The 23738-nt window shown below is 45.1% G+C and overlaps 1 protein-coding gene across 4 annotated transcripts in view; it reads left to right on the forward strand.

Annotated features, from left to right (window-relative positions):
• Positions 1-11524: 11524 nt before the first annotated feature.
• Positions 11525-23738, forward strand: part of LOC140717249 (kelch domain-containing protein 8A-like) — a 48193-nt gene continuing 35979 nt past the window's right edge. For 2 of the 4 annotated variants that reach the window (XM_073030616.1, XM_073030619.1), the window contains exon 1: positions 11525-11724. The gene's annotated coding sequence lies outside the window, so the exon portion shown is untranslated. Of the gene's footprint in view, positions 11725-18833; positions 19141-23738 lie in introns of those variants that run through there. The other 2 variants (XM_073030618.1, XM_073030617.1) reach the window with 2 other exon arrangements.

A 23738-nucleotide genomic window follows, 5' to 3' on the forward strand; every position in this document is an offset into this window, starting at 1 on the left:
CAAATTTTCATCTTTGCACAAATCCTTGAGACACCATTGCATTATTAAAGGAAATAAAGTTAGTTTCTACCTATAAATTCATGACTTCAAGCTCCATCCTACCATCTCTCACTCTCTCAGTCTGATGAAAAATCTCTCTTTAAAATAGTGAGCATAGTAACAACATAAGACATTAAAAGTTTGTATAGTAATCATGAACAAATTTATGACTGGGCTCTCATAAGGTGGGTGGGCTAAATCTCAGTCGCAAGATATTCTTTAGGTACTGGAAATCCAGAGTAACACACACTCAATATACTGGAGGAACTCAGCAGGCCAGGCATCATCTATGGAAATGAATAAACTGTTGACATTTTGAGCCAAGACCCTTCATCAGGAGTGGAAAGGAAGAGGGAGGATGCCAGAATAAGAATGTGGGGGGAGGGGAAGGAAGATGAGCCAGAAGGTGATAGGAGAAGCCAGGTGATAAGGGAAGGAGAATGGAGTAAGAAGCTAGGAAGTAATAGATGGAAAAGGAAAAGGGCTGGAAAGAAGGAAACTGATAGGAGAAGAGAGTGGACCATGGGAGAAAGGGAGGAGGTGCATTAGGTGATGTGCAGGTGAGAAGTAAAGGTAAGAGGCTAGAGTGGGGAATAGAAGAGAGAAGGGGGAGAGGAGAAAATAAATTACCAGAAGTTGGAGAAATCAATGTTCACGCTTTCAGTTTGGAGGCTACCCAGATGGAACATGAGTTATTGCTCCTCCAACCTGAGAGTGGCTTCACTCTGCTGGAACAGGAGGCCATGGACCCACAAGTCGGACCAGAAATAGGGATAGGAATTCATAGGAATTTAGCCACTCCACTGGGAAATTCCACCAATAGAGCAAAGATGCTTAACAAAGCGGTCTCCCAATTCAAGACATATCTCACCAGTGCAGAAGAGGCTGTACTGGGAGCACCGGATGCATTAGTAGTTGACCCCAACAGATTCACAGGTAAAGTACTTGGAAGGACTGTTTGATGCCCTGAATAGAGGCAACGGGGGGTGTGGTGAATGGGCAGCTGTAGCATTTCTGTCACTTGGAGGGAGATTAGTGGGGAGGGATGATTGGACAAGGGAATCATAGAGGAAGTGATCCCTGCAGACGGTGGAGGGTGGGATGGAGGTAAAGATGTGTTTGGTGATAGGGTCCCATCGAAGATGACAGAACCTACAGAGAATAATATGTTAGATGTGGAGGTTCATCCAGTGGTAACTTAAGACGAGGAACTCCATTCCCTCTTAAGGCAGCAGGATGATGGAGTGAGTGCGGATATCTGGGAGATGGAGGAGATGCAGGTGAGGGAAGCGTCAATGATTGGTGAGGGGAGACCCTCTTCTTTGAAGAAGGAGGATATCTGATGCTCTGGAAAGGAAAGCCTAATCCTAGGAACAGATTCAGTGGAAACGAAGGAACTGAGGAAAGGAAATAGGATTTTTACAGGAGACAGGATGGGAAGAGATGGTAGTGGGCATCCATCTGTCTCAAAGGACAATGAGTGGTGATGATGATCATCAACACAAGCCTGGGCAGAAGGTATGGAGATCCTGAGGTGCCCAGTCATCAAGATCCCCCTCCGCCTCACCAGTGTAGTCCAAAGGAAAGCTTATGAAGCAATATGTCTGGCACCAGCTTGGCTGCAGAAGCTGCCGGAAGGATGTTCCATGACATCCAGCCACCTTAGGGGCTCCACTCTGGATTTGCTGTTTGGGTTTATTTCCATAGCCTTTGTTTCTCCCGAGGCTGCCCACAGGCATTGGGGCTATTTACCCATAGCTGGGGATTCACTTCACGAACACCAGGGCATATCCACACACTGGTGGGCCTGCGTGCTACGTGCGCAGGGGCCAGACCTCCTCACCATCCTCTATAGTTCAGCCTGAGTCTGAGAGGAGCTCAGTTTCTGTGTATTGCCAGCAAGGAGGCTCTACATGAGGCTTGCTGCCGGAGAGGCTGTGTACTGGCAGGGCGAGACTTAACACAATCAGCTCTCCTTTTCACAAGACTGCTAACCAGCACTGGAAGCTAAAAGTGAGAGCAACAACCATAACCCACCACACTACCACACTAGATGTGTCACAACAACCATTTTGACACCATGGGTGTAGTCAAGACAACCATGGGAATCTGTAATTTTATAAAAGATATCAGTAGACAGTTTGTCTCCAGAGATAGAGAGAGATTGAGAAATAGGAGAAAAGTCAGAAAAGGACCTGTGGTGAACTACATATACCTGTCTGGACACGCCCCTCTGCTGACTGCTCCTGTGGCTCCTCCCACAGACCCCTGTATAAAGGCGATTGGAGGCACTGCTCCTCCCTCAGTCTCCAGGATGTTGTGTGGTGGTCTCTTGCTGCTAATCGTGGTCTCTTGCAGCTAATAAAAGCCTATTGTTCGCCTCCCATCTCCGAGAGTTATTGATGGTGCATCAGGACCAAATGAATTAAAGGGCAGAGTGGAGGTTGGAGGCAAAGTTGATGAAGTTGACAAGCTCAGCATTGATGTTAAACATCAGAATGGGGAAGAAAATGTGACCTAAGTGACTTTAACCATGGAATGATTGTTGGTGCCAGACAGGGTGGTTTGAGTATCTCAGAAACGCCAGACCTCCTGGGATTTTCATGCACAACAGTCTCTGGAATTTACAGAGAATTGCGCAAAAAAAAAGACCATTCAGCGAGCGGCAGCTCCATGGGTGAAAACACTTTGCTAATGCGAGAGGTCAGAAGGGAATTGCCAGACTGGTTCAAGCTGACAAGAAGGTGACATTAACTCAAATAACCATGCATTACAACAGTGGTGTGCAGAAGAACACCTCCAGACGCACAACACATTGAACCTTAAAGAGGACGGGGTATAGGAGTAAGAGACCTATAGCAGCAGGAGACCACAATTGGTTCCACTCCTGAACCTAATAAAGTGGCCACTAGGTGTATAATCTCATATTTATAGTACTGTATATCATTTCACTTTATTTTGAGAAAAATATAATCATAATGGCTTTCATTCCTTCTCATTGAATAGCATTGACCTAGCAACCAATGGTCTAAGGATATGAGAGACTCATATCCTGCCAATAAGATCCTCTTGGGACTAAGTTCAAGGGCATTGATTTGTTATGCCAGACATTCTTTACAATCCTGCGGTGAATGAAACTCACAGATTTTAAATATACAGTGCCTGGCTGTTCTTTCATTTAGCCAGTCATAACCTTTTCACGAATTTGTTACATTTTTAAACAAAATAAATTTTGTTTAAAAACTCATATCTAATAGCATTTAACTATAACTTTCATTATTAATTCTAATGGAATTTATAATTAAATGCCATTAGATATGATGTAAATCATTTGCACTACTATATTTAAACTTTGTGTTTTGAGTTTGTGTGATAAGGTAACCTTACCTCCAGCCTGAAAGTTATTTGCCCAGTATTTTCTGGAATAAAAATGTACCATCAGTTAGGTATTTTCCATCAGCCTCTAGTTCAAAGAACATACTGTGTCCCAGTTTGCAGAGATAACTAATAATGCAGGACCTAAACTAAGAGACATCTGGGATTTTAGTCAACAATAGCACCAGCAATTCATCACTTCAACTCATGAGATTTAAGGATAAAAAAAGAGTCAAATGAAATAAAGGAATAAAAACAGAGGGAAATGAAGTTCGGATCAAGAGAGGAAACATAGACTGAAAAGAATGAAAGCAAAGCACATAATTCTCTTGCAGAAAATTATTATCTTTGAGAGTAAGACTTCGTATAGTTTAATTTTAATGCTTTGCTTGGTCAGAGACTGAGTGCATTTGCAGGAACACAGATCAATTCATTTAAATGGGACATGTTATTAATTAACAGTCTTAATTTCATGCAAATATCTTGATGTTTATGGGGCATATAGGATAATATTTCAATTTTTCAGGATAAAAGTGAGAAAAGCAAAACAGTGTGGGAATTAATGAGGATTCATATTTAACAGTGAATCTTGTCCTCCCCACCTTAGCTGAGCTATTTATATGGATCATGGCAGTTAGCAAAACATTATTACAGTGCCAATGACCCGGGTTCAATTCCCATCGCTGTCCGTAAGGAGTTTGTACGTTCTCCTCATTGCATAGATTATCCCCAGCGGCTTCAGTTTCCTCCCAGGTTCCAAAGACGTACAGGTTAGTAGTTTAATTGGTCACATGGGCGTATTGGGTGGTACAGGCTCGAAGGACCTGTTACCATGCTATATCTCCAAATAACTGAATATTTTCCCAATGAGGAACAGCTAAACATTCAAGTGAAGAATGGTGTGAGAGAGGAACTTTGAGGTGGTGATGTCCACGTGTACAAAATGGCCTTGTTCACATGGATAGCTGGGTTTGGGAGATGTTACCAGAACGTGGAAGTCAGTACATTGAACAGCTGATTACTGTGGTATTGATTTCTGGACAAAATCTGAAGAGCACAATGGTGGTGTGAGTAAAATGCATTGCCTTCTATTCAAGAGGCTGATTGTTCCTGGTCTCTTTCCTGTTCTGTTTCCTGTTCTTCAATAAATTGCTTCAAAATCGCCAGGATTTGTATGTATCCAGATCCTTTTTTCTCTTCCACTTTCAAATCCACTAATGTTCCTATATTGCAGGATAAAGTTTCAGACAGAGATGTTCCTGGCACTATTGCTCCCCAATTACACTGGGTTGCCTGAAGCACTATATTTCACTAAATTATTCCCATACCACAATTTTCACAGGCTAATTTTGTTACTAATCTTGATTGCTGAAAGGGAGAATACAAATGGCAAATTATTACCGGTTTGTTACGTGCTAGGTGCAGCATCACGTGTGTTATCAGTGCTGTTGTATAAAAGGTACAGTAAACTGGAGAATAAAGCATAGAAGAAACCTTTCCTCCACACTCTAATAATGCTCAATAAAACAGAAACTGTTCAAAGAATTCAAAAGAGCCAAAAATGAAACATGCCACAAGTTGAAATGGAGATAAAACAAGGTATATATTTGATTTACATTTATGTTTAAAAGGGGATTAAAAAAATATATAATTTGATTGAACATTTATGATGACACTTTTAAACCTGCTGAGTTCCTCAAGAATTTTGTATGTGTTTTTTATTGTAGAAAAACACACACAAAATGCTGGAGAAACTCAGCAGGTCAGGCAGCATCTATGAAGGAGTTTGAAGCTGTTGAAGTTTCATGCCAAGACCCTTCATTAGAACTCAAATTCCAATGCTAGGTCCAATATTAAGTCAAATAATTTATTAGTTCAATACATATTTTCAATAGATTTTTTATATTCACTTTCATTTCTTCATCTGGATGTGATGAACAACTTTTTAGGAAGATTAATAATGTATATCATATTTTTGCTTAATATTAACTTTCTTTTAGTCAGCATCTAAACTTCTACCCAATCCCAGTAAAAGCCTTGTTAATTGATCTTCCTGATTTTGTTTTTAAGCCCTAGTCTGCATTGAAGAGTGAGGAGCAGAGAATTACATTCAGTGGCTACTTTATTAGTACATCTGTACACATGCAGACATGGTCTAGAGGTCCAGTTGTTATTCAGACCAAACATCAGAATGGAGAACAAATATGATCTAAGTGACGTTGATGGTGGAATGGTTATTGGTGCCAGATAGCGTGGTTTGAGTATCTCAGAAACTGTTCTTCTCCTTGGACCTTTAGACACAACAGTCTCTAGAGCTTACAATGAATGGTGCAAAAGTTTTAAAAAAACATCCTGTGGATGAAAATGGCTTGTTAATGAGAGACATCAGAGGAGAATGGTCAGGCTGGTTCAAGCTAACAGAAAAACAACAGTAACTCCAATAACCACATGTTACAAAAGTGGTGTGCAGAAGAGCATCTCTGAATGCACAACGTGTTGAACCTTGAAGTGGATGGACTACAGCAGTAAAAGACCATGAACATACACTTTGTAGCCACTTTATTAAGCGCACAAGATACCTGATAAAGTGGCCACTGTGTGTGTTATGGTAGTTGCTGGTTAGTAATCCAGAGAGCCCAATAAAACTGGGAAATAGTAAGTTCAAATCTAGTTATAGCTAGTGAATATTAATAGATAAACCGGTTCAAGCAATCCAAGGTACAGTGAGAAAACACGAGGAAATCTGCAGATGCTGGAAATTCAAACAACAACACACACAAAATGCTGGTGGAACAGAGCAGGCCAGGCAGCATCTATAGGGAGAAGCGCTGTCGACGTTTCGGGCCGAGACCCTTCGTCAGGACTAACCGAAAGGAAAGATAGTAAGAGATTTGAAAGTAATGGGGGGAGGGGGAAATGCAAAATGATAGGAGAAGACCGGAGGGGGTGGGATGAAGCTAAGAGCTGGAAAGGTGGTCCCTGACATATTTTGTTGTTTGCCTGTTCTCCATCTCCCGCTGGTGTTTTCTTCACCCCCCCCCCCCCCCCACCATTCCTTCTCCCGAGGCCTCCCGTCCCATGATCCTTTCCCTTCTCCAGCTCTGTATCACTTTCGGCAATCACCTTTCAAGCTCTTAGCTTCATCCCACCCCCTCTGGTCTTCTCCTATCATTTCACATTTCCCCCTCCCCCCACTACTTTTAAATCTCTTACTATCTTTCCTTTCGGTTAGTCCTGATGAAGGGTCTCGGCCTGAAACGTCGACAGCGCTTCTCCCTATAGATGCTGCCTGGCCTGATGTGTTCCACCAGCATTTTGTGTGTGTTGTTGTTCAGTGAGAAACTTTGTTTTGCATGCCATCCATACAGATCTTTTCATTATAATAATCCACTGAGTTTGTATGAGGGAAAACAATAACAGAATGTATAATATATACTGTAACAGTTACAGAGATTGTGAATGTGCAGGCAGACAATAAGGTGCAAGGCCATAACGAGGTAGATTGTGAGGTCAAGGGTCCATCTTATTGTACTAGGGGACTGCTCAATAGTCTTGAGTAGAAAGTTAGCTTCAGTAAAGGTGACTATGAAACCACCAAGCTTAAGACAAACTCCCTTGTTTCCCATCCATGTCACTGATGCCTTTTAGGGAACGAAATCCATTGTTATTATGCAAAGTGCCATCTGCTTTCCGAAGTAGCCTAGGTATCCTCTTAGCTAAATCTTCTTCTTCTTGACTGAGGCCTGGGCAAGGTTGTATGGAATACCCGCAGTTGCCCATGCTGCAAGTCTCCCCTCTCCATGCCACTGATGTTGTCCAAGGGAAGGGCACTAGGCCGATACAGCTTGGCACCAGTGTCATCGCAGAGCAATGTGTTGTTAAGTGTCTTGCTCAAGGACACAACACGCTGCCTCAGCTGAGGCTTGAACTAGTGACCTTCAGATCACTAGGCCAATTCCTTAGCCACTTGGCCACGCACCAACACGCCAAGTTAAATCAAATAATCTAAGAAGCCCCATCCTAATTCAGAAGTGGCTCAACTTCCTAAGGACAAGAGAGGGATGTTAACTTTATGGATATTGGTATTGGTTTATTATTGTCAAATAAACCAAGATACAGTGAAAAGCTTGTCTTACATACTGTTCATTCAGACCAAATCATTACACAGTATTGAGGTAGAACAAAGTAAAAACAATGACTACGTAGAATAAAGTGTTGCAGTTACAGAGAAAGTGCAGTGCAAGTACACAATAAGGTGCAAGATCATAACAAGGTCGACTGTGAGATTAAGAGTCCATCTTATTGCACCATTCAATAATCTTATGACAGCAGGGTAGAAACTGTCCTTGAGCCTGGTTCTACATTCTTTCAGGCTTTTGGAGATGGAAAGTCATCTTGAACTGCTGTAATCCTGTTGTACTCCCAATGTAGTCAGGTACTGAATGCCAGGATTTATATCCAGTAATGATCAAGGAATGGCAATACAATTCCAACTCATGACAGAGTGCGACTTGGAGAGTCATAAGTTTAACAGGTGCTATGGAGTAATCCAAAGGAGTTACCAGCTGTCACTTTGCAGATGGTACACTCTCCAGCCACAATGCTCCAATCGTAAAAGTGACAGGGTGTTAACTGAACAGGCTGTTTTGCCCTAATTTACCAGTGATGCTCACTTACTGTGAACAAAAAGCATTTCTCATTGACAACATTAAGATTCCACTGCTGAGACATAAAGTATTGTTGCCACTTTACCCTTTCATAAACTGAAAAAGTCCTGAAGTGATTTAGAGTAGTGACATAATCTTGTACATACAACAACAAGCTGTCTGTTTCCAATATATCATACTCCTGTTCCCAATGTCATGCTTCCTGATCATTGAAATAGGGTTAGGAATCAGAATCAGAAACAGATTTATTATCACTGACTTATATGACGTAGGATTGTCATTTTGCAGCAGCAGGACATAAAATTTCTATAAATTGCAAAAATAAATAAAGTTCCAAAAATGAATAAATGACGCAAGAAAGAAGATGGTGCTCTCGGATCATTCAGAAACCTGATGGCGGAGGGGAAGAAGCTGAATTGTTGAGTGTGTGTCTTCAGGCTCCCGTACCTCCTCCCTGTTGATAAGAATGAGAAGAGGGAATGCCCTGGATGGTGGGGTCCTTAGTGATGGACGCTGCCTTGAGGCATTGCCACCCAAAGATCTCCTCAAAGGTGGGGAGGGCTGTGCCCGTGATAGAAATAGCTGAGTCTAAAACCCTCTACAATCTCTTGGACTCCTGTGCATTGAGGCACTGATGCAACCAGATGGAGCGCTCTTTACTGTACGTCGATGGAAATTCGTAAGATCCCAGAACTGATTCTCATCCCTTATTTGGCTGGTCATGTCAGCCACAGTCACCATAATTAGCTACAGCATCACTGGGTAAAAAGATGACATGGTTCTTGTTGTCGACATCTTCAGAAATTAGAGGGTGCTGATTGAACAGTGTTCCACTAATGCACTGTGTCGCAAGGATGCAGAAGGAAATTTCACATAATATTAAGAGCTGTGGGAACCCACTGGGCGATAAATTATCAAGGGCAATTTAGTGAATGATTTTAATTGGGCAAGTTAATTACACTCAGAGGCCACTTTATATCGTACACCTGTACACCTGCTCGCAATGCAAATACTGTATCTAATCAGCCATCACATAGCAGCAGCTCAATGCATAAAAGCAAACAGACATGGTCCAGAGGTTCAGTTGTTGTTCAGACCAAACATCAGAAGGGGGAAGAAATGTGATCTAAGTGACTTTGTCTGTGGAATGATTGTTGGTGCCAGACAGGGGTGGTTTGAGTATCTCAGGAACTACTGATCTGGGATCTTCATGCTCAACAGACTCTGGTGTTTACAGAGAATGATGCAAAAAGAAAAAAGAAAAAAATCCAGTGAACAGCAGTTTTGTGGGTGAAAATACCTTGTTAATGCCAGAGGTAAGAGGAGAATGGTCAGACTGGTTCAAGCTGATAGGAAGGTGACAGTAGTTCAAATAACCACGCATTACAACAGTAATGTGCAAAAGAGCATCTCTGAACCCACAGCATGTTGAACTCTGAATTGGATGGGTCTCAGCTGCAAAAGACCACAAACAGAAGGTACCTAACAAAGTGGCCACTGTGTGTATCATGTGGTCAGTATCATACTTGTGGGAGCTTGCTGAGCACACTTTGGCTACTTTACCTCAGTGGCTACATTGCAAACATATCTAACCAAACATGGAAGTGTTCTGCAAATAAAATATTTCTCATCACTGTAAATAAAACCTAAATATATCTTGAAGAAAAGTGTTTGAAAGGAAAACATTTTAAAGAAGGGTCTCGGCTTGAAACATCGCCATTCATTTCCATTGATGCTGTCTGACCTGCTGAGTTTCTCCAGTATTTTGTGTGCGTTGCTTTGGATTTCTCGTGTTTAAACATTTTCCTCGCTTGAAACAGCTGTAAAAGGTAATTTTCCACACTCAAAGCAAACTGAGCTACAGATTTAAAACTTTAAACACAAGAGATTCTCCAGATGCTGGAAGTCCAGAGCAACACACACAAAATGCTAGAGGAACTCAGCAGGTCAGGAGGCAACATCCATGGAGTCGACATTTCGGTTCCTTCATTGGGACCTGCAGTTCAGTGTCTTAATGGAAGGTCGCCCCCCCCCCCCCCAAAACGTTCCATGCTGCCTGACCTCATGAAATCCCCCAGCATTTTGTGTGTAATGTAAATAGACAATAGGTGCAGGAGTAGGCCATTCGGCCCTTCTAGCCAGCACCGCCATTCACTGTGATCATGGCTGATCATACACAATCAGTACCCCGTTCCTGCCCTCTCCCCATATCCCTTGACCCCACTATCTATAAGAGCTCTATCTAACACTCTCTTGAATGCATCCAGAGACTTCGCCTGCACTGCCTTCTGGAGCAGAGCATTCCACATATCCACCACTCTCTGGGTGAAAAAGTTTTTCCGCATCTCAGTTCTAAATGGCCTACCCCTTATTCTTAAACTGTGGCCTCTAGTTCTGGACTCACCCATCAGCGGGAACATGCTTCCTGCCTCCAGCGTGTCCAATCCCTTAATAATCTTATATGTCTCAATCAGATCCCCTCTCATCCTTCTAAATTCCAGTGTATACAAGCCCAGTCACTCCAATCTTTCAACATATGACAGTCCCGCCATTCCAGGAATTAACCTTGTGAACCTACACTGCACTCCCTCAATAGCAAGAATGTCCTTCCTCAAATTTGGAGACCAAAACTGCACACAATACTCCAGGTGGGGTCTCACCAGGGCCCTGTACAGCGGCAGAAGGACCTCTTTACTCCTATACTCAATTCCTCTTGTCATAAAAGCCAGCATGCCATTAGCTTTCTTCACTGCCTGCTGTACCTGTATGCTTGCTTTCATTGACTGATGTACAAGAACACCTAGATCTCCTTGTACTTCCCCTTTTCCTAACTTGACTCCATTTAGATAGTAATCTGCCTTCCTGTTCTTGCCACCAAAGTGGATAACCTCACATTTATCCACATTGAACTGCATCTGCCATACATTTGCCCACTCACCCAACCTGTCCAAGTCACCCTGCATTCTCATAACATCCTCCTGACATTTCACACTGCCACCCTGATTTTTATTGTGAACAAACTTGCTTTCAACGAGTTTGCCTTTGCAGCACTGGATTGCAAGTTTTTATTCACTATGTCTAATAATTTGATTTTCATCGCAGGGACTCGGCACGACAATGTTATCTTGCAGCGATGGTGCAATACTGAGGGAATGCTGCGATGCTGGAGGCGCACGACTGTTGTAGGCTGATATTCAGATACTGATCCTGTCTCTTCCGTCAGGTTGAAGAACAGGAGGGTCTCGCCTGGCCGGGGGGGGGGGGGTCATATCTGACCCTCAAACAACACGGTTCAACAAGCTGCCGAGCTTGTTCCGTTCAAATAAGCTGCCGCGGTCCCAACGTCACAGGAGCGGCAACACTTTAAGAAAGTACTTAAACATCCAAGGCGCTTCGGAAATGCAAGCCTCTTTTTTTTAATAGACCAATAAAATTCCGCCTGCGGTCCTTGGCTGTGGTCACCTGGCTCTGCATCCAACTCCCCGTGTGGATTAAGGTTGGTTCCGGAAGATGGGCAGAAGACCCTCCCTATGTGGAGTCGAAAGACGGAGTGGGAGCCGTTCCGGCTGTGGTGGAACATTCACAGGTCAGTGATCAGGAGCTCGATTCACTGACCCTGCAGCGTGGCGACCGGACCGTGCAGGTAGTGCGAACCCTTCAACATCTATATTGTATTCAAAAGAGCAGATTATGTAAAATGACGAATTGTTATCCACTGCAGAGTAACACTCCCACTTCCCTTTTGCTGGGGGGGGGGGCTGAGTTGTACTTATTTGGAGGGGTTTTCTGATAATTTCGGTCGTAAGCGTTTGCAGACCAGAGGGTGATGGGGGTGGGAGGAGGGTGGAGATATGCCTGTGTTTTCCCCGGCGAACAATGCACAGCCGAGGCCAGCCCGTCGCAAAGTTGCTGAGAAACGTCGCTGTCCTTGGGGTGGACTCCGCCGGCTGGAGAGAGGCGAGGGACCTGTGGCTGGTTGGTGCCTGGCGGGGTGAGTCTGAGGCGGGCAGCCACCGGGGTTCAGGCACCGACTGAGTGGCGAGCGCCGCTGTTATCAACAGTCAGGACTGAGACGCGGACACGCACACAAAGAGACAGAGAAAGGGGAAGGGCGAAACCGTCCCCGTATCCCTGTCTGAGCTCCGAACCTCCGGCAGTCCCACGCAGGCAGGGGGTACAACTTATACTGCTCTCTGATTGTTCTTCAGTCTAACCTCAGTTGCTGGCTAATCTGACCACAGATACCCAGGGATCGTCTCTTCTGACTGTAGTCTGCTTTAGAGGGGCGTGGGTCAAATAGGGCTAGCTTGGCTGAGCATCTTGGTCAGCACGGACATACGGGGTCGAAGTGCCGCTTTCCTTGCGTCCAGCTCTATAACTGCCCCGCTGTTGTTGCTCCCTGCTTGCACCACAGTCCCTAAAGGGGATTAGTGTGTTTCCCTGGTTACAGGATGAAGTGATGCACTTCGGAAGGTTGAACTTTGGAAGGCGGAGTACAAGGTTAATGGCAGGATTCTTAGCAGTGGGGAGGAACAGAGAGATCTTTGGGTTCATGTCCATAGAGCCTTGAAAACTGCTAAGGAAGTTGATCAGGTGGTTAAGAAAGCATATGTTGTGTTGGCCTTCATTCGTTGGGGGAATGAGTTCAAGAACAGCAAGGTAATGTTAGAACACAACATTAACTGGTTAGAACACAATTGGAGTATTGTGTTTATATCTGGTCACCTCATTGTATGGAAGGATGTGGAAGCCTTATAGACAGCACAGAGGAGGTTTACTGGGATACTGCCTGGATTTGAGACCATGTCCTATGAGGAGAGGTTGAACAAGGTATAGATAATGGACTGCCACAAAATCTGCAGGTGCTGGAAATCCAAGCAACACACACAAAATGCTGGAGGAACTCAGCAGGCCAGGCAGCATCTATGGAAAAAAGCACAGTCGACGTTTCGGCCCGAACCCTTCATCGGGGCTCTAGAAAAAAAGATGAGGAGTCAGAGTTAGAAGGTGGGGTGGGGGAGGGGAGGAAGAAACACAGGGCTATATTTGAAACCGGGGTGGGGGGGGGGTGGGGGGGGAGGAGTGAAGGGAAGAGCTGGGAAGTTGATTGGTGAAAGAGATGCAAGGGTTGGAGAAGGGGGAATCTGATAGGAGAGGGCAGAAGGCCATGGAAGAGAGAAAAGGGGGGAGGAGAACTAGAGGGAGGTGATGGGCAGGTAAGGAGGTAAGGTGAGAGAGGGAAAAGGCAATGGGGAATGGTGAACGGGGGTGGGGGGGGCGGCAATACCAGAAGTTTGAGAAATCGATGTTCATGCCATCAGGTTGGCGACTACCCAGACAGAATATAAGATGTTGCTCCTCCAACCCGAGTGTGGCCTCATCGCGACAGTAGAGGGGTCATGGACTGACATGTCGGAATGGGAAGGGGAATTAAAATGGGTGGCCATTTTCAGCAAAGTGGTCTCCCAGTCTACGTCGGGTCTCGCCGATGTACAGGAGGCCGCATCGGGAGAGAGGAGCTTGCCCAGGTGGATTCGAGGAGGGTACTGGCAGGGATGGCGGCAAGGCAGAGATGGCTGAAGTTTCTGGGACTAGTTCACAAGGCACAGGGTAGATATGTCTCACAGAAGATGCAGTTCTCAGGTGGCAGGGGTAGGCAACCGTGGCTGACAAGGGAAGTTAGGGACTGCATGAAAGCCCAGGGAAGGGCATTTAAGGCAGTGAAAGTGAGTGGGAAGTTGAACGATTGGGAAGCTTTTAAAATCCAACAAAAGGCAACTAAAAAGCTATAATACAGGGAAAAAATGAAATATGAGGGCAAACTAGCCAATAATATAAGGCAGGATACCAAAAAGTTTTTCAGCTATGTAAGGAGTGAAAGGGAGGTGAGAGTTGATATTGGACCACTGAAAAATGATGCTGGTGAGATACTAATGCGGGACAAAGAAATGGTAGATGAACTTAATGGGTACTTTCCATCTGTCTTCACTGTAGAAGACACTAGCTAAGTGCCAGAGGACAGTGACTCATCAGGAAGCAGGAATGAGTGCCTTTTCTATTACAAAGGAAGAAGTGTTAGGCAGACTCAAAAGTCTTAAGGTGGATGTCACCTGGATCAGATGGACTACAGCTCAGTCCTGAGAGAAGTTGCTGGAGAGATAATCGGTGCATTGGTCATGATCTTTCACAAATCACTTGATTGTGGCATGGTCCCAGACAACTGGAAGATTGCAAATGTCGCTCCACTCTTAAAAAAAGGGAGGAAGGCAAAAGAAAGGAAATTATAGGCCAGTTAGCCTAACCTCAGTGTTTGTGAGCGTGTTGCAGTCTATTATTAAGGATGAGGTTTCAGGGTACTTGGAGACTAATGATAGAATAAGTCAAAGTCTCTGTAAAGGGAAATCTTGCCAGGCAAATCTGTTAGAGTTCTTCAAGGAAGTAACAAGCAGGGTGGACAAAGGAGAGGCAATGGATGTCATTTACTTGGATTTTCAGAAGGCGTTTGATAAGATGCTGCACGAGGCAGCTTAACAAGGTAAAATCCTATGGCATTACAGGAAAGGCGCTGGCATGAATAGAGGAATAGCTGAGAGACAGGAGGCAGCGAGTGGGAATAAAAGGGACCTTCTTTGGTTGGCTGCCAGTGACTAGTGGTGTTCCTCAGGGGTCAGTATTGGGACTGCTACTTTTCACATTATTTGTTAGTGATTTGGATAATGGAATTGATGGCTTTGTGGCAAAGTTTGCAGATGATACAAAGATAGGTGGAGGGGTAAGTAGTGCTGAGAAAGCAATGCGATTGCTGCAAGACTTAAATTGGAAGAATGGGCAAAAAATTGGCAGATGGAATGCAGCGTTGGGAAATGTATGCGAATGCATTTCGGTAAAAGTAACAATAGTGCAGATTATTATCTAAACGGGGAGAAGGTCCTCATGCTAGACTCTTAGAAGACTCATTTACAGGTTGAATCTGTAGTAAAGAAAGCAAATGCAATGTTGGCATTTATTTCAAGTGGAACAGAATATAAAAGCAAGGAGATAATGCTGAGCCTTTATAAGACACTAGTCAGGCCGTACTTGGAGGATTGTCAAAAATTTTGGGCCGCATATCTCAGAAAGGATCTGTTGTGATGGGAGAGAGTCCAGAGGAGGTTCACAAAGATGATTCCAGGAATGAAAGGGTTAACATATGAGGAGTGTTTGGCAGCTTTGGACCTGTACTCACTGGAATTAAGAAGAATGCTTGGGGATCTCATTGAAACCTACTTAATGTTGAAAGAACTAGATAGGGGAGATGTGGAGAGGATGTTTTCTATGGTGGGGGTATCCAGAACTAAACGGAACAGCCTCAGATTTGAGGGGTGAACTTTTAGAACAGAAGTACGGAGGAATTTTTTTTTAGGCAGAGAGTAGTGAATTTGTGGAATGCTCTGTCAACTCCATGGGTATATTTAAGGTGGAAGTTAGTAGCTTCCTAATTGGTCAGGGCATCAAAGGATATGGCAAGAAGGTAGGTGTATGGGGTTGAGTGGGATCCAGGATCAGCCATGATGAAATGGCGGAGCAGACTCGATGGAATGAATGGTCTAATTCTGCTCCTATGTCTTATTGTCTTCTGGTCTTATAACCAGAATACAGTAGATGACCCCAACAGTCTCACAGGTGGAATGCCACTGCATCTGGAAGGACTGCTTGAGGCCTTGAATGGTAGTGAGGGAGAAGGAGTAGGGGCAGGTGTAGCACTCGTTTCACTTGCAGTGATAAGTTGCAGGGAGGGAAATCAGTGGGAAGGGATGAATGTATGAGGGAGTCATGTAGGGACCAATCCCTGTGGAAAGGATTTAATCCTGGAATCATTTTCATGAACCTCCTATGTACCCTCTCCAGTTTCAGCTCGGACTTTCTAAGTTAAGGGGCACAAACCTGCTCACCGTACTCCAAGTGAGCCCTCACCAGTGCTTTATAAAGTCTCAACGTTACATCCTTGCTTTTATATTTTAGTTCTCTTGAAATGAATGTTACCATTGCAAAGGTTCAACCTGCAAATTAACCTTTAGGGAATCCTGCACAAGGAGTGCCAAATCCTGTTGCACCTAGATTTTTTGTATTTTCTCTCCATTTAGAAAATAATCAACCCTTTCATTTCTTCTGTCTAAGTGCATGACAATACATTTCCTGACGCTGTTTTCCATCTGCCATTTCTTTGCCCGTTCTCCTAATTTTTCTGTCCTTCTGTAGCCTTTCTACTTTCTCAAAACTACCTGCCCCTCCACCTATCTTCATATCATCTGCAAACTTTTCAACAAGGCCATCAATTAAATCATCTAAATCATTGATATATAATGTAAAAAGAATTGGTCTCAACACAGACCCCTGTTGAACACCACTAGTCACTGGCAGCCAGCCAGAAAAGGCTCCCTTTATTCTAACTCTTTGTCTCCTGCCAATCAGCCACTGCTTTATCCATGCTAGAAACCTTCCTGTAATGCCAGGGGCTCCTAGCTTGTTTGACACCTTGCAGCCTTATCAAAACCCTTCTGAAAATCCAAGTACACAACATCAACTGATTTTCCTTTGTTCATCCTGCTTGATATTTCTTCAAAACATTCCAACAGATTTGTCAGGCAACATTGTCCCTGGAGACCAGGGCTCTTGCTGGCTAGCTCCTATTTTATCATGTGCCTCCAAGTATCCTGAGACCTCATCCTTAATCATCGACTCCAAAACCTTCCTCGTGCCCCCCATCTGTCTGCCTAGACCACTGTCTGTCAGCTTTGACCCCCGTCGGCCAGCCTCGCTCCCCCGACTATCTTCCTTACTCCCCTTTCTGTCTGTCTACCTCACCCCCCCACCATCAGTCTTCCTCATGCCCCATTCTCATCTGTCTGCCTCACACCCACAGCGGACTGTCTCGCGCCCCCACGCCTGTCTGCCTCAGAACCCCCACCCATCTGCCTTGCCCTCCCCACCTGTCTGCCTCGCCCCCCTCTACCCGCTGCCTTGCCCCCACAACTGCTTTGCTATGCCCCCATCTGCTATGCCCCTTTTCTCTCTGTCTGACTCTCCCCCATTCTCTCTGTCTGACTCTCCCCCATTCTCTCTGTCTGACTCTCCCCCCATTCTCTGTCTGACTCTCCCCCCATTCTCTCTGTCTGACCCCCCCCCATTCTCTCTGTCTGAACCCCCATTCTCTCTGTCTGAACCCCCATTCTCTCTGTCTGAACCCCCATTCTCTCTGTCTGACTCCCCCATTCTCTCTGTCTGACTCTCCCCCATTCTCTCTGTCTGACCCCCCCATTCTCTCTGTCTGACCCCCCCATTCTCTCTGTCTGACCCCCCCATTCTCTCTGTCTGACCCCCCCACATTCTCTCTGTCTGACTTCCCCATTCTCTCTGTCTGACTTCCCCATTCTCTCTGTCTGACCCCCCCATTCTCTCTGTCTGACTTCCCCATTCTCTCTGTCTGACTCTCCCCCATTCTCTCTCTGACTCTCCCCCATTCTCTCTGTCTGACCCCCCCCATTCTCTCTGTCTGACCCCCCCATTCTCTCTGTCTGACCCCCCCCATTCTCTCTGTCTGACCCCCCCCATTCTCTCTGTCTGACCCCCCCATTCTCTCTCTGACTCTCCCCCATTCTCTCTGTCTGACCCCCCCCATTCTCTCTGTCTGACCCCCCCATTCTCTCTGTCTGACTCTCCCCCCACATTCTCTCTGTCTGACTCTCCCCCCCATTCTCTCTGTCTGACTCCCCCCCTTTCTCTCTGTCTGACTTCCCCATTCTCTCTGTCTGACTTCCCCATTCTCTCTGTCTGACTTCCCCATTCTCTCTGTCTGACCCCCCATTCTCTGTCTGACTCTCCCCCATTCACTCTCTCCCCTCTTTCCTTTGGCTTTTTCCCCCTTTCTGTCTGTCTCTCCACCACTCTGTGTATCTGCCCCCATCTGTCTGTCTGCCCTGCTCTGTTTCTTTCTCTCTCTCTTTCTCACTCTCTACCCCCTTGGTCTGCCCCACCCCCCCCCCCCACCTCAGTCTGTCTGTCTCTACTCCCCCCGCCTCTGTCTATCTGCCTCACAACCTCCTCTGTCTGTCTCTTCCCCATTCTCTGTCTATCCCTCTCCTATTGCTCACTCTCGCAAACCTTTTAATTTAAAGAACACGACCCATGGGAGATGGTATGTTCACATTCAATATTCAGCACTGTACTGACAGATAGCAGTGGCTCATCATGAGAAGTGTAGCCGATTCGATCCGGAGACATTGTGCATAGGCGCATGTCAGCAGCTTATCCATTAGTATTTAACCCTGTGTGGGCATGGATGGCAACCCTTGGAATACAGCCTGGGATCAGGGCACTTGGTTCTCTTCGCCCGAGAGCTCTATCAGTGTGGATGACGAGCTCCAGCAGGCACCACGTTTCGGGCTAGTCCTGCCCATCCAGGGTTGCCAAGCACCCACGTATGGGAGACAGCACTCTTGTATCCCCACACACACTTCACGGAGGGGGCCGTCGGTTAATGTGTAGGTGTTATCTTAACTCTCCCTGCCCCGTCTACCCACTCAGCCCACCAGCAATTTATGACCACCTAGCTGGGCTCAGAGTACATACTGAAATAACCTCGCTGTCGTCATCTCTTTATCCTCCTGATTGTTTAGGTACTGCACAAGGATTATAAAACATCAAGGTGAATCTGTCTTTTATCAACACAGATCTGTTTCTCTCTCAGACGGTTGACTCTTCCTGCCATGGCCAGCATAAGGTATAAACACAAGGAGTAATGTACGCGAAAATAAAACCCACAGGCCTGAAGAGATGGGGCTGCTAACTTTTAATGAGATATCACACAGCCTGAGAGCAGCGGAACTGGGAAGCTTGCCATCCTGCGCAGAGTATGACCTAAATCTGTCAGCCCAGCAGTGCTTATTATCCTGGTCTGTGTTGGTGGAAGGAAGCTGTCCTTTGCTCACCTTCTCTAAGTGGAACAGGCAGTAGGTTCTGCTGCTTCTCAGCAGCAGGGACTTGGCTCGAGCCCCGTCTGTGCAGACTTTGCGAGTTCTCGGTGAGTCCCACATCCCAAAGATGTGCTGCTGGGTTAGTTGGCCACTGTAATAAGTTATTTCATGTGTAGATGAATGGCAAAATAATCGATAGTGTATAAGTTTATTATCGTCACATCTACCAATATACACACTGTGGGCACTCAGTACCGCTTGTGCCTAATAAAGTGGCCACTGGGTGTATGTTCGTGGTCTTCTGCTGCTGTAGCCGATCTCCCTCAAGGTTTAAAGTGAATTCATAGATGCTCTTCTGTACAGCACTATTGTAATGTGTGGTTATATAAGTAACCGTCACCTTCCTGTCAGCTTGAACCGGTCTGACCATTCTCCTCTGACCTCTCTCATTAACGAGGCGTTTTCACCCACGGAACTGCCACTCACTGTTTTGCACCATTCCCTGTAAACGCTAGAAACTGTTGTGTGTTTAAATCCCAAGATATCAGCGGTTTCTGAGATACTCAAGTCACCCCGCCTGGCACCAACAATCATCCCACAGCCAGAGTCACTTGGATCGCATTTCTACCCCCGTTCTGGTACTTGGTCCAAACAACAACTGAACCTCTTGACCAGGTCTGCATGCTTTTTTTGCATTCAGTTTGCTGCTACATGATTGGCTGATTAGATATTTGCCGTACTGAGCAGGTGTACAGATGTATCTAACAAAGTGGCCGCGGATTGTACTTCTCCAGTGAAAGGCTTGTCTCACATGCCGTTCATACAACTCACATTACACTGCATTGAGGTAGACCAATGCAGAATAAAGAGTAAAGGCTACAGAAAATGTGCAGTGCGGGTAAACAATATGGTGTCAGGTCATAACGAGGAAGATTGTGAGGTCAAGAGTCCATTCTACCATACAAGGGAATTATTATTAATTTCATAACAGCTGTCATTGAGCCTAGTGGTACGTGCTTTCAGGCTTTTTTAATCTTCCGCCTGGCAGAAGAGGGGAGAAGAAAATGTCTGTGGTGGATGGGGGCTTTGATCATGCTGACCGCTTTGCTGAGTCTTTTGAGGACTGCAGAGCTGTCTATGGAGGACAGGTTGGTTTCCATAATGGATTGAGCTGTGTCCAAGGGGAAGTTGGTTGATTTGTAAGAGGGAGTAGGTCAGTTGGACACAAAGTTGGGGGAGGGGGGAATGCGATTGATTGGGAGACAATGTGAGCCTCAGTGGCCTAACTGTGCAGCGTTAGGTAACATTTTCTGAGAGCTGATACTCTCTTTCTGAGATGGGCACCCAGTTCGGAAGAGGGTGGGTCGTGAGGAGGATCTCCTGCTGGGCTTGCTCCTGCACTCATGGGTCTAGGCGGCAGAAAGTGGAGGGCTCTGCCTGGATCGACTGCCTACCCCTCTTCCAAGGGTGTGCTTGTACCTGGCTGTCCTTGGAGAGAGAGATAGGCGGTCACAATGGCTATATTGGGAGATTTCCAGAAGCGGTGGTCCCCCCCCCCCCCGGAGTATTGACTGTTTAACAGACAGCAGTAATCATATTTTAATCTGAGTATACTCACTGTCTTGTAAGTACTGAATGTCTGTACTTTGTGCAATTGTTATATAAATAAACTTTTATAGTTTTGTAAAAACACTACCCAGACTGGTCCTATCAACTGACACTTGTCTGCATCACATTCCATCTGCCATTTTTCCACCCATTTTTCTAGCTGGTCCAGATCCCACTGCAAGTTTTGACAGCATTCCTTGCTGTCCACTATGGCCCTAATCTTGCGGTCATCTGCAAATCTGCTGAATCCATTTAACCGCATTATCATCCAGATCATTGACATAGATGACAACCAACAAAGGATCCCACTCCGATTCTTGCGGCACTCCACTAGTCACAGGCCTCCAGTCAGAGAGGCAATCATTTACAACCACTGGCTTCTCCCAATGTCTAATCCAATTTACTACCCCAGCTTGAATGCTAAGCGACTGAAGCTTCTTAAACAAGGTCAAGTTAGCAGAAAATTAAGAGCAAGATTTATTCTCTCCTATATAGTTTGAAGTAGCTGCTACCAGATGTACACTACACATGGGTAACTTTAATGGTGCTGATTGGTTTTGCAATTCAAAAACACATGTTACCACTTACCGTACATAATCATGCACTTTAAAACAGTGATACATTTTTGAAGTGTAATCACTATTATAGTATAAAAGCATTGAATTCAGTTGGCATATGTCAAGATCCCACCAATGGTAATAATAAACTAGTGTAAGAATCTGTATCTTGTTGAATAAGAAGCACTATTTTAATATTCACTTGCGCAATGGAGTTAATCCTTTCTAAAAATAGCATCAGGGATCCAATTTTGGCCAGCAATATCCTGGAATTTAGGCTCCTTGAAAATCATCCATCCACATTGGGAGTCTATTAAGGAGAGGAGAGAAGATTAGCTTTATTTGTTACATGTACAGTGAAGTGTGTCATTTGCAGCATGGTAGCGTAGTGCTTAGCACAACGCTTTACAGTACCAGCGACCCGGGTTCAATTCCCGCTACTACCTGTAAGAAGTTAGTACATTCTCCCTGTGACTGCGTAGGTTTCCTCCAGGTGCTCTGGTTTCCTCCCACACAAAGCTGTACTGGCTTGTAGGTTAATTGCTTATTGTAAATTATCCTGTCCCATGATTAGGCTAGGATTAACTTTCCCAGGTGACGTTAATCCCCATCACATGAGGGGGATTGCTGGGTGGTGTGACTGGAAGGGCCTACTCTGTGCTATAAATAAAAACTAAAATCAGTAAGGATTGTGCTGAACCTTGCCTCGCAGATTTGCTTTAAACTAACTGCTCCCCCCCCCCACCACATTTTCAACCTGTGCTCTGCTGTAATGCCAAATCCCAATCATTAATCATTACGTGACCCAAGGTAACTTGTTTAAGAGTTGTTTCTGATGCCAACAGAGCATCCCCACAACTCTTTAACCCTAACTGCACATCTTTAAAATGTGTGAGGAAACCGGAGCTCCCAGAGCAAACCCACAGGGGCACTGGAGGAATGTACAAACTCCTTATCGAAGCAGCAACTGAAGCCCAGTCTTACAGCTGGCACAATATAGCTTTACACCAATCGCTATGACACTGAGCTGCCCTACTCTATTGATGATGGACAACCATCATCTGGAGATGTGGCCCAGCACTCACTGGCCAACCTGGAATGCCTGCAGAATTTGTCCATGCCTGGTCTGACCAAGAAGAGATTACTTATTACAGAATACATATTTTGATTGTTGGCCAGAATACAACAGAGAGAACTCATTTGTTCTTCTTTGATACCATACCAAGAGATTCATTCCATCCTCTGATGGGGATTAATGTCTCATGTGAAAAAGAGTGCCTCTTACAACAGTAGTTCGTTTAATTGTTATTCCACTCTACATGAATACCCATGAAACAGCGATAATCCGGGGCCAAGGTGCAAAACACAATACCTACAGTCATACACAGCACAAGACGCATATAAGATATCAGTAGAATATGGTCACACCTAAAACCCTGAGTCCATGAATGTTGCAGCAGTCTGCAGTCGAACACATTATGGCTTGTCCTCTGCCACACTAACACCGGGGACAGCACAGCCCAGCTTGAATACCGCACCACCCTGCCCCTGGCACTCACTGACTCCAAGGGCTCTCTACTGGACGGCTGTAAACAGGCAACAGCATGGCCCTGAGGCTCACCATGTCTGTGCCAACCCTGATGCTAATTTTTAAACTAATCCCACTTGCTTGTATGAGGTCCCTATCCTTTCATTCCATTGTCTACCTGTTCATGTGCATTTCTAAATGCCTCTTAAACACTAATATCGTAATGTTTCCACCACTCCCCTGGCAGTGTGTTCCAGGAATCGACAGACTGTCTGTGTGGGGGAAGAAACTTGCCTCGCAGATTTGCTTTAAACAAACTGCACACACACATTTTCAACCTGTGTTCTGTTGTAGTGCCAAATCCTTCAGTAGTGAATCGTTATGTGACCCAGGGTAACTTTTTCAAGAGTTGAAGGTGGGTCATGCATCTAACTTGTGGAAATTCTAGCCTTCAAGTCACAGCTAACACAATTGTTCAACAAAGCAGCCCTCTGTTGTTAACTTGGTAGAATTTACTAATGTTGTTGTCTTCTGGTTACATGGTTCCATGTGGTCTCCCTGTACTTGCCACTTACACTCAATGGCCATTTGATTAGGTATGCCTGTACACCTCCTCGCTAATGCAAATATCTAATCAGTCGATTGTGTGGCAGCAACTCAGTGCATAAAAGCAAGCAGACACGGTCAAGAGGCTCAGTTGTTGTTCAGACCAAACATCAGAATGGGGAAGAAATGTGATGTAAGTGACTTTGACCATGGAATGATTGTTGGTGCCAGATGAGGTTGTTCGAGTATCTCAGAAGCTGCTGATTTGGGATTTTCACACACAACAGACTAGGGTTTGCAGACTATCATGCAAAAAAAAAAATCCAGTGAGCAGCAGTTCAGTGGGCGAAAATGCCTTGTTAATGAGAGAAGTCAGAGGTGAATGGCCAGACTGGTTCAGGCTGACAGGAAGGTGACAGTTCATCAAACGTGCTACAACAGCGTGTGCAGAAGAGCATCTCTGAAT

Source organism: Hemitrygon akajei, chromosome 27 (assembly GCF_048418815.1).
Source record: "Hemitrygon akajei chromosome 27, sHemAka1.3, whole genome shotgun sequence".
In the NCBI taxonomy this organism is placed as follows: Eukaryota; Metazoa; Chordata; class Chondrichthyes; order Myliobatiformes; family Dasyatidae; genus Hemitrygon; species Hemitrygon akajei.